The sequence below is a fragment of the Dendrobates tinctorius genome, unplaced genomic scaffold, assembly GCF_039654945.1.
Source record: "Dendrobates tinctorius isolate UK_male_01 unplaced genomic scaffold, ASM3965494v1 ptg000174l, whole genome shotgun sequence".
Classification (NCBI taxonomy): domain Eukaryota; kingdom Metazoa; phylum Chordata; class Amphibia; order Anura; family Dendrobatidae; genus Dendrobates; species Dendrobates tinctorius.
Window position 1 is genome coordinate 12743696 of NW_027361841.1, and position 12157 is coordinate 12755852.

Below are 12157 nucleotides of genomic sequence, written 5' to 3' on the forward strand. Positions count from 1 at the left end.
AAAGTTCGATGTAATCTCACCCCCATCTTAATGAAAATGCAGATATAATGAAAAGGCAGGTATAGTCCAACACAGACTTAAATGGGTTGTAACCAAGAACAAAGTACATTTTAATTATTAGATCTCGAGATAAAAAGAAGTGCCACAATTGGATGTGTTAAAAAAACTGGCCGAAACAAAACAGTATGCAGACATTACAGCACAGGATCATAACTGATTCTTTTTGTGAAAAAAACATTTCACTGCCTGTTTTTAAACAATGTTTTGCCTAAAAAAAAAAGAATCAGCTGTGACCCCATGTTGTCCTGTATACTATTTTGTGTCCCCCATTGCCCAGAGCATGTATGATCAGACAACGTTCCTGCATGGTGGTCAGACACAACCATTACACAGCACATAACAGGAGCACATTTATAAGATTATCTCAGCACAGGATTCAATTGTGGAAATTATTAATATTTAAAGATCTGTTGATTAAATTTAACTTTTTTCATCGGACAACCCCTTAAGCACCTTCACGACCTTGGGATTTTCCCATTTTTGCAATTTCATTTTTTGCTCCCCTTCCTGCCAGAGCTATAACTTTTTTTTATTTCTCACTCAACATGGCCATGTGAGAGCTTGCTTTTTGCTGTACGAGTTGTACTTTTAAAGGACTCCGTTGATTTTGCCACATAATCTACTGGAAAACGGGAAAAAAAATCCCCAAAAAAATCCAAGTGAGGTGAATTTGTCAAAAAAAAGTGCAATTCCACGATTGTTTTTTTCCTTTTACCATGTTCACTATCTGCTAAAACTGACCCATGATTAAGACTCTACATGTCATTATGAGTTTGGAGGTACCAAACATGTGTATCTGTTCTTTTTCTTTTAAGTGGTGAAAAAAAATTTTGAACGCTTGTAAAAAAAAAAAAGTACAAAAAGATGCAATTTTCCGGGATCTGGTGCTGCGTAAGATCTTAGTTTTTGGGCGCCGATCTGCTGTTTTATATTTATATCATTTTGGCATAGATAGTATGTTTTGATCTCCTGTTATTGCATTTCATTGCAATGTTGCAGCGACAAAAAAAAAACAACCCCTAATTCTGCCTTTTTGGTTTATTTTCTTGTTACGCCATTTACTGATCAGATTAATTCAGTTTATATTTTGACAGATGGGATGTTTCTGAATACATTGATACCAAATATGTGTATTATTTGTATATTTTTTATTGTTTTATTTTGAATGGGGCAAAAGAGGTTTGATTGAAACTTATATTTTGTGAATTTTTAAAAAATATTTTTTAAAACTTTTTTTTCTACTTCTTTTGCTTCATCGATCACTTGTGCTACACATAGCAGGGCTTCACCAGAAATGATCATCTCCTATGAATGCTGGCCATGGGCCAGTGTCCATAGGAGATCTGCAATGATAGGCACGAGGGTTTTCTGCTGTCATGTCAACCCATCGGAGCCCTGCGATCATGTGACACGGGCACTGATGGGTGGCGTTTGTGACACACTTCCGGTAAGCACCAGTTAAATGCCACTGTCAGACATTGACAGTGGCATTTAACATGTTATCAGCTGCGGGTGGAACGCGATTCAACCAACAGCTGTTAGGGGCAAATGACAACTGATCAAATCAGCTGTCGTGTGCCTGAAAAGATGTGGGCTCAGCATGGGAGCCCACGTCAAAGAGAAGGAGGTGACCTATGAAGTACCTATATGTAATAGGTCATTAATGGGTTAAATTAGCTTACTGACACTGAACTCAGGGTGCACAGGCAGAAGCTGCAGGGAGGGAGGAGTGCTGCCTCTTTCTTTTTCACACTGATAAGAACCTGATTCTGTACAGGATCCCAACACTTCCAGGTTTGAGCAACGCCCCTGAATAGAAAGTCACATTTTTTTGGACTGCGAACCTCATTTATGATGAGGGCTTGAGCTAGTCAATTGCACTCAAACTTTGTATCATCAATTATACTCAGGTATGTATATTATCTAATATTAAATATTCTTGACCTTTTTTTTAGGAGAAAGAAAAAAACATTTCTGATGTGCTCTACATAATGATCTAGATTCCAATTAACCTTTTTTTTTTCACTATACATGAGTCACAAATGTAATGACTTGAACTACTGATGATACTTTACTACAAGAAATACTAAACAGGAATCAAGTTGTCTGATCCTAGATGAAGACGGAAAGACTGATATATGGAAAACAATATATACAAAAGCAGCGTGTTTAGGGAAAGCAGCACATGCCAAGAAAAGCCGGAAAATTCATCTGCCATGTTCTGTAAAATCACTGCGGGACCGACAGCATAGAAAAGATGGATCATATACAGTAAATACAAATAGAATTGGAACATTTATAGATGTCAGTGACAAATACAATTAGTACAGTGTATAAAACCCGTCCGTAACACCTTAATGAAAAAGGTGAACAGAAAAAGTACAATTACCAAAACAGTAAAATAAAATAATTTTTATTACATGCAAATTAAAAAATAACAATAAGACAAAATTATAAAAGAATTAAAGCACCAATGGCTTACATGGATGTAAGTAGCCGCGTGTCCCACTCCCCGACGCGCGATTCGTCTTCTTCCTCAGGAGCTATTGGTGCTTTAATTCTTTTGATCGCAGGTTTTGTATTATTTGCAAACACAGACCTTCATTAAGCAGTGCTATTAAGCTATGTATTTAGTTGGGGCACTCATTATTAATTGTGTTGCAAGGATCTCAACCTAGCAGCATCGGACATTTGAAGGGAGAGTGAGTTGTTGCTATTCATGTCATTGTTTCCATGAAGAGCCTTTCTTTATTCAGCACTTACCAGGATTGTGATTTGAGCTGAATATTTGTAATTATTGGTTTGGCTTACGTTATGGTAATTCTATGCACTATATTTATTGTCTAGCATTAATTGGTCTCTTCATTGTCTATTATTACCGATGCCTTTGGATGCATATAGCATTTGTCATGTCTTATAACTGAGGTTTTCCATGGTTTTTTGTTTTTATATGTTTCAGTAAAATATATGTTTTATTTATGAATGTGCATAGTGCTATTTCTGTTTCCGGGATATTCACACTACCAAAGGGACGGACGGGATTTTGTAATTTAAATGTGTAGTAACCCCAGCAGCCACCGGGGGCAAAAACCAATTAGCAGAGCAACTAAGGTTGTAGTAACACCGGTGGCCACCGGGGGGCAAAAGCTAACATTAAGCCAGAGGCTTGAAAGAAAAAAAAAATGGTTATATATGAGCCCGGATCTGCCACAGATCCAAACATGGATCGTAACAAAATTACTGGATATGTATGTAATTAATAAAAGATTATTTTCCAGAAGAAAAATGGCATGGGCTCCAGCACAATTTTTGTAACCAGCAAGGGGAAAGCCGACAATTGGGAGATGTTTATAGCCTGGGAAGGGGGTAATACCCATGGAGCTTCCCAGGCTATTAATATCAGCTCACAACTGTATACTTAGACTTTACTAGCTATTAAAATGGGGGACCCCAAAAAAAGATGCAGGGTCCCCTCATAATTAATAACCAGCAATGGTTATGCAGACAGCTGCAGACTGATATTAATAGCCTAGAAAGGGACCATGGATGCTGGCCCCCATCCTGTTAAAAACATCAGCTCTCAGCAGCCCCAGAAAAGGCGTATCTCTAAGATGTGCCAATTCTGGCACTTAGCCTTGCTCTTCCCACTTGCCCTGTAGTGGTGGCAAGTGGGGTAAAAATTGGGGGGTTGATGTCACCTTTGTATTGTCAGGTGACATCAAGCCCCGAGGTTAGTAATGGAGAGGCATCAATAAGATGCCCCCATTACTATCCCCATAGCCACATTGTAAGAAACAGACACGCAGAAAAAGTCCTTTAATTGAAAGAAAGACACAGACTCCTTTAATATTCTTAATTAAACAATACTTACAACCTCACCCATACTGTGTGTGTGTGTGTGTGTGTGTGTATATATATATATATATATATATATATATATATATATAATTAGTCTGTGTTTTCAAGAATATTTCCTTTGAAAATGATGTGTAAATGACAGAGAATTGCTGTGTGTAAAAGCTCATGTTAAAATCGCATTGCAATCGGATGTCAATCAGATGCTAGGTGTGAGAAATAGGATTGTACTCGCATAACACTCGCGTGACACATGCATTGCACTCCTGCGACTCTCGGTATCGAGACTCGGACCGGTTAAGTGTGACCCCAGCCTTATTAGAATGAATAGAGCGGTAGCACGTGTGATCTTGACCTCCTCTCCATTCAGCTAGGGTTCTTCAGCTCCCCGGTTCTCAGGCTTGCTGGGGGCCTTAGCGAACGAGAAAGTTATTACCTATCAAACTTGAGGATACCACTTTATGTTATTCAATATTCAATGTATACAATGCAATATTTTCCCTTGCCAAGTGATTTTTTGAGCATAACTCTCTCCAATTATCTAACTGATTCCGTGATAACGCCTTCCATACAGGAAGCTGCTATGAAGAGGTAAAGGAGCACATTTCTGCCTTTGGAAACTGTTTTCATATAAACAGCTCATCCGCATAGCTTAAATACTATATTATTGCATAATTTAGGGAAGATTATGGGCAATGAACAGCTAGTAGAATTTTCATATCTCTCATTATACTTTCTTTATAGGTATATTATTTTTCGTTTTCTAGCTGGTTCATCCAATATGGTTAATTTATTTAGTCAATATTCGTTCTAATAGTGTAATATTTCTTTTCTTGAATTAATCTTAAATGTGACATCTTCATACTTTAGCTAAAGCAACTTTGTGTTTTGTTTTATTAGCTGGCACCTTATTTAATTATCTACTAAGCATCCTTTTTTAATTTTTAAGCCAAGCAAATGTATTGTTCCCCTCTGTAGCATTTAAAGCACTAGCCTATAATATTGAAGCTTCCCTAGAGAACTTTTAAGTCACAGTCAGCCAATAAATAGCAGAAGCTTTGCAGAGCCTAAGGTATTGACAGATGCTCTAAATTGGATCCTTCACAATCACTACCTGCTGTGGAGAGGGGATGATTATTCAAGTCATGTCATTGTTAATTTATTCCTTTACTGAACCCGAGTGATATGAGGCCTTTCCTTTTTAATAATTTTGCAGCTCGTATCATTTATTGTGAACCTGAGTGACAATGACTAATATATTTGTGAATAGAATAAACTTCATCTACCTTCATGTTTTTTTTTTCCATAGATGATTAGGATACTATAGTGATTGAAGGGTGGTGATATAAGAGGCGCTAGTATCCTTTATAATACATGTGTGATCTAGAGCCTTACAACAGTAAATATACCGTCATTGCTCGGTGTAGTAATATTTAAGCAAACTGAGCATCCTGAGATGAATAATGGGTATAATTCTGAGAAAATACATTATTATGAGCTAGTATTATAATGAATGGATTTATACCGGCTGCTCTATGAAGGGGATGTGTGAAGTATGCAAGAAAGATCAATGTAAGTATTCCATTCATAACTTTATGTTCACAGACATCATTGTTTGAGGAGGTGAGAAATCGTAAAAGTTTACATCCAGATATCAATGAACTATTATGTTCTTTATCCTTATTGTAATAGAAGAAAGTGAGAATTAATCATCAGTCTTGGATTCTTCCGTCTCCTTTTTCTTGCAATGTTGTACATTTTGAAGAATTACAAGTTTAACAGGAGGCAGATCTGCGCCTTCTACTCACAGCAATAATTAGAAGCCTACTGTTGGCACGCGGAGATAGAATATTTGAGGTAGCTACATCTCAATGATGTACTATTCCACGGAGTATTGTTTAATCAAGCAAAGCTCTGCTTTAACAGATGGGTCCTAAAAAATTTGAGTGATGTGATGAAGAAGTTTTGAAAAATTTGATTTTTTGAGAATTTGAATTGGCAAATAGTTCCGAAGCTTTCTGTATCGAAATAAAAATAATGAAGTGTTCAGCCAAGAGCAACAGACATCTGCACGATGATGTGATTCTGGGTTTAATCATGGGTCTAAAATGAAGTATATTCTAGATTATATTTGAATATATGTAAATATAGAAATAAGTACCGATAACTAAATATGGCTGAATCATATGAAAGGTTTACACAATATGCATTCATATCACATACTTCATTTTTGAGACAAGTCTGAGCTCTAGCTATAGAAATAATGATATTTTATACGATAGGACCAATTCTTACAGAAAAAATATTAATTTTGAAGACTTTGTTCACAAAGCACACTCAATATTCCCAGCAAAATAGCAAAACCACAATGTAAGCCACCTGACCCAATTATAAGTCAGTAGGGGCAATGAGGCACCAGTTGCATTTGCTGAATGACAGTTTCTTCAGAGCAGGGTTGTTTACTTCATAAATGAAATACACAACAATATTTCTGTGTTCTCTGGTTCCAATTGTAAAATTGCTAGTATAGCTATATATACGGCGTTTTTTTAGATATGGACTGTTTTGCAGATATTACCCCCTTTGTTTCACCCGCCATTGGCTCTATTTACCTTCCTGTTGCCATTGGAATCATCCTGCAGTAGTTCAAATTGTGTTAGCCCTTCCAACCTTCTTTGCTCCATAGGGTACAAGTCTGCAGGTCTGGCTGATCATATGCAGTGAGCTGATGTTTACTCAATGCTCCTTAACTCCATAAATCACTATTGAGTTGTCTGTTCTTCACATAGGTCACTTGTTGATCTTACTGCAGGTGAGAAGCAGAGTGTCACTAACTCACTGCTGCACTGCTTAAAGACCTGAGAATGTCATAATCATGAGATCAGTCACGTGCAAGCTGGACTGGCCATCTGGCAATTCTGACAAATGCCAGAAGGGCATGTCTGGTCGTGGGCCGCCTTCTCTGCTACGTTGTTAACAGAATCAGTTTTCTCAAGACACCCATGCTGTTAAGAGTTGTGACGGAGCACAAAATCGCTGACTCCGTCACCCATGCAGGCCTCAGGTATCATTTGAAATATTGGTCTTGTAGTAAGTCTGCCTTTCTTCCATCTGGGGTATTATTAGTAATGTATCCCATCTGGAGCTTGGGCCTGTGTGATTTCAAATGCCAGGGTTGAATTTCAGCCCTAGTCCGCACCTGGTCATGAGTGTACATGAGGAGGGCTCTAAGTCATGTCTCTCAAGTGTTTTTCTGTGGGACATGTATGTACATCAGTCACTTGCAGCAGACGTCTGTGTATGTAGTTGTTGCAGAGCTTTTTCTGTTATGGTATTATGGTTGTAGCAGAGCTGTGTGTGTACTATGGCTGTAGCAAAACCTGTATTTGTGCTATGGCTGTAGCAGAGCTGTGTTAGTATACTTATAGCTGTAGCATAGCTATGTTTACTATGGTTGAAGTAAAGATCTGTGTGTGTGCACTGTGGCAGCAGCAAAGGTGTGTGTGTGTACTCTGGCTATAGAAATGCTGTGTTAGTGTGTTTACTATAGCTGTAGCAGAGCTGTGTGTACTATGGTTGAAGCAGATCTGTGTGTGTGTAATATGGATGCAGCAAAGCTGAGTGTGTACTATGGCTCTTTCAGAGCTGAGTGTGTACTATGGCTGTAGCAGAGCTGTGTGTACTATGGTTGAAGCAGTTCTGTGTGTGTTTAATTTGGCTGCAGCAAAGCTGAGTGTGTACTATGGCTGTAGCAGAGCTGAGTGTTTACTATAGCTGTAGCAGAGCTGTGCGTACTATGGTTGAATCAGATCTGTGTGTGTAATATGGATGCAGCAAAGCTGAGTGTGTACTATGGCTCTTTCAGAGCTGAGTGTGTTCTATGGCTGTAGCAGAGCTGTGTGTACTATGGTTGAAGCAGATCTGTGTGTGTGTACTATGGCTGCAGCAAAGCTGAGTGTGTACTATGGCTGTGGCAGAGCTGAGTGTGTACTATGGCTGTAGCAGAGCTGTGTGTATTATGGTTGAAGCAGAGCTTTGTGTGTGTATACTATGGCTGCAGCAGAGCTGTGTGTATACTATGGCTGCAGCAGAGCTGTGTGTGTACTTTGACTGTAGCAGAGCTGTGTTTGTGTGTTTGCTATGGCGGTAACAGAGCTGTGTGTGTAAAACATGGATGTTGCAGAGAGGAGTGTCTATAAATTTTAGGCTCTGTTCAAATTTGTTCCAAACATGTTGCAATGCCCTGTACTTGTCATTTTGCTAAATGCCAACCTGGAATGCTTTCCTCTGTTAATGTATAGACGTTATGTGGAGGCAAACCATGTAGCTGCTGATGTGCTTTGCAAGTATCCAACATTCCCCCAGGTTTGACTGTAGATTTACTTTACCGCAGTATGTGATGATCATGTTACATTTCAGTTGTGATTGCTTTTGAGGTGTTTTTCAAGGAATGGATGAGCACAAGAGATTCTATAATTTAGGCACTGCAATTTTGTATTTTTGGATTATTATTATAATGTCTGTTTAATATTGAGGCCACGTTCACACATTCAGTATTTGGTCAGTATTTTACACCAGTATTTGTAAGCCAAAACCAGGAGTGGGTGATAAATACAGAAGTGCGGCACAGTGGCTCAGTGGTTAGCGCTGCAGCCTTGCAGCGCTGGGGTCCTGGGTTCGAATCCCACCAAGGACAACATCTGCAAGGAGTTTGTATGTTCTCCCCGTGTTTGCGTGGGTTTCCTCCGGGCACTCCGGTTTCCTCCCACATTCTAAAGACATACTAATAGGGAATTTAGATTGTGAGCCCCATCAGGGACAGTGATGATGATGTGTGCAAAATGTAAAGCGCTGCGGAATATGTTAGCGCTATATAAAAATAAAGATTATTAATAAAAATAAAGATTAAGTCGTGTTGTGTTTCTATTATACTTTTCCTCTGATTGTTCCACTCCTGGTTTTGGCTTACAAATACTGATGTAACATACTGACCAAATACTGAATGTGTGACCTAATAATGATAGAAATTGCGAGAATATTTTATTCAAATTTTTCCCAGAACTATCTAGATCTTGCAGTCTGTCTTAATAAAGTGTAAAGTAGTGTCTCAAGAAAGAAATGTTCCTGCCATAACAACAACACAGAACAATATTGCGCTCTGTGGTGATTCCTGTTTAACCAGACAGAGATTATAAATGTAATTCCGCATCATATTTGCTCTTCATTACCTCTCTTGGTGGTCATTATGTGTTTTATTGGCATGAGTTTAAGAGGGAAGATGACTCTTGGCACAGCGTGATAATGTTGTAGGTAGAAAATTGTATTATCTTTGGTCTCTTACGAAAGGAAGCAGATTTTTGTATTTTGAAAATACTTCATGGACATATCATGTCTATATTAAATGTAATTTGTTCTAAAAATAAAAGTCCATTGTATTATATGTACTTGTTTTTATTATGTATACCCCTCCTCACATGTAAAGCGCCATGGAATAAATGGCGCTATAATAATAAATAATATACAGTAAATAAATGCTATTCTATAAAATCTGACATTACTATACAATCTATACATTATCTAAGGCCTCTTTCACACTTCAGTTTTTTACAATCAGTCACAATCCGCCAGGTTTTGAAAAAAACGGATCCTCAATTTTCTTTTGAGGATCCATTTTTTTTCCCCATTGACTTCCATTAATGGTGGATTGTGACGGATTGCCGTCCATTGCATCCTTTTTTTTTTGCGGATCCGCCAAAAGTTGCTGTCCGTCACCTTCCTCAAAGATTTCAAAACGGAGCTTCAACGTTTTTTTCTTTGGCGGATCCTCCAGACACTAATTTAACCCGAAATTCTTTCTGGCTGCCGTACAAAAAAAAATTCTCTCTCTCTCTCTCTCTCTCTCGCTGCGATTCCTTTAAAATTCTTAATTTGTCGGATCCGTCAAAAAAACGGACAGGTGGCATCCGTTGTCATCAGTACGAAAACGGATCCGCCATCCGTCCTTTTGGCGGATTTTGACTGATGCAAAAAACTGAAGTGTGAAAGAGGCTTAAGGGTAAAAACAAAGATACTGTGATATGTACTATGGTTCAATATTGACTTTATTGTGATTTGGTTAAGTAACGTTACAGACACCTCAGTAAGGGATCTGGACTTGTTCATTACTGTAAATGTGAACCTTTTTCGCAATGAAGGCATGTCAGTTTTGAGTGTGACTCGGTGGTGCCCCACCAGCTGGTCTCCGCAGTCTTCAAATGAAAAGGTTGAAGGGTAGCCGCGAACACCTCGATTTGACAGGTCTGTGATTGGGTAACAAGAGCTGTGGCTGACCCAGTGACTTTTCTGTGTTATCACAATAAGTTCCCAGGAGAGACATATGGATAATTAGTGGATGGAAGAGCAACAGCCTGTCGTGTATAAATAAATGAGAATACTTTCCAAGTTCTGGAGCTTACGTAGCATCATCAATACTGATTTTCTACATACTGGAGATCTGCAGAATTAGGTTTCCGTAGAGCGCAGAAGCAGGTGGCTTAAATCTGAAGCCATTAATATGCTATAGAAAGTAATATAGTACTACTTTGCTTTAATTCACATTAATTAACACACATTCATGTGCCTCTGTTGATTATTTTTCTAAGAAATGGAAGCTAAGCAATTGAGAAAACAGGATTAAAATCAGTTATTTTTGTTCTAAAAGCTGACTTTTTTATGGTTTCTTATTTCTTATCTAGCTGCAAAATATTCTGCAGCATAATAAGAAATTACCACTTTATATATTGGTCATGCCCCCCAATCTAAATAACCTTTCCTTAATGTGGCTTCATAGTATTTAGTAAAAAAAAAAACTGTGTACCCTTAATAAACCACTTATAAAGGTGGGGAAAACATACAAACATTATGGAAATGTTGCCTTTTGCCAATTTTTTTGCTTTGTATAGGTGTATTCATTCTGGTGATGTATTTATATTGTACATAATAATAGTATATAGTAGGTGTACTAAATGTGCATGTGTTAGGTGCCGGGATTCTCCCGCTGCATGGGATTGATCTCAAGCCTTGTCTGGTGCAGTGGTCTCGCATTCATGCTCGGCCACTGGGATGACTGCTCAGCACAAACTCCGGACCCAGAGCCTTGCCCAAGCTCGTGCTGCATGTGTCGTTACTGCTGGCCCTCCAGCTAAGACTATGGTGACTACTGCTTTACATATGCAGCGTTATACTCTGGAGCCTAAGTCCAGATTTCACCCTATTGAGCATGTCCATGATGTGGCACCTTCTCTTTGGTGCTCAGATGTCCGCTGTTCTGGTGATGTAGCAGCTTCAGATTGGTCCACAGGCAAGGTCCTGTCTGTCTGGACTTGAGCTTAAGGTATAAAAGGCTCTCAATGGTGCACACCTGTGTGCTACTATCATGTGTGTTTGGTGTGTTGATGGCTACTTTACCACCCTGTGTGCACCTGTGCCGCTAATAGCACTGTGTGTGTTGGTCTAGACACCCGCTTGAACTTAGCATCTGCATCAGGCGTCCTCAGGCGCATGTGTAGAAATCACACCGTGTGTCAGAGCAGGCTCAACCACCAGCTTAGTCTTCCCTGCAAGGTTAAGTTTAAAGACCCCTATTAGTATTTTTCTATACGCCTGTGCAGTCTAAATAAAGTATAGTCCTTTTTGCGTAGCTTCATAGTACCGCTCTGTGGTGTAACCGGGCTTGTTATTTTGCGCTCTGTGCACACTGAGTGACGTCTAACTCAGTGTGCTTAAAGTGTTTTCTTGCAGCCTTGCTTCGCCATTGTGCTAGCTGCGGGTTCTCCATCACTGCACGATGGTCCCCGGGTTGCAAACGCACCTTATTGTTAACATTTCATATTTGGTGGGTTCCCCCAATCCTAACATGTTAATTTTTTTTTACTTATATAGCACCATTAATTTCACAGCACTTTACAGACATTGTCATCACTGTACCCATTGGATCTCACAATCTAAATTCCCTATCAGTAAGTCTTTAGAGTGTGGGAGGAAACTGGAGTACCCAGAGGAAACCCACGCAAACACGGGGAGAACATACAAACTCCTTGCAGATGTTGTCCTCGGTGGAATTTGAACCCAGGACCCCAGTGCTGCAAGGTTAATATATTGTTGATGCTGATCTATAATTGCAGACACTATTAGGTCAGACACATGTAAGTTGCTCACATTCTACTTCTTTAAACCAGGCTTTCAATGTCAAGTAATTTTTGAA

General features: G+C 38.9%; 1 protein-coding gene across 4 annotated transcripts in view; it reads left to right on the forward strand.

Moving 5' to 3' along the window:
* CACNA2D1 (calcium voltage-gated channel auxiliary subunit alpha2delta 1) overlaps positions 1-12157 on the forward strand; it is a 1206813-nt gene that overhangs the window by 455875 nt on the left and 738781 nt on the right. The window lies entirely within an intron of this gene.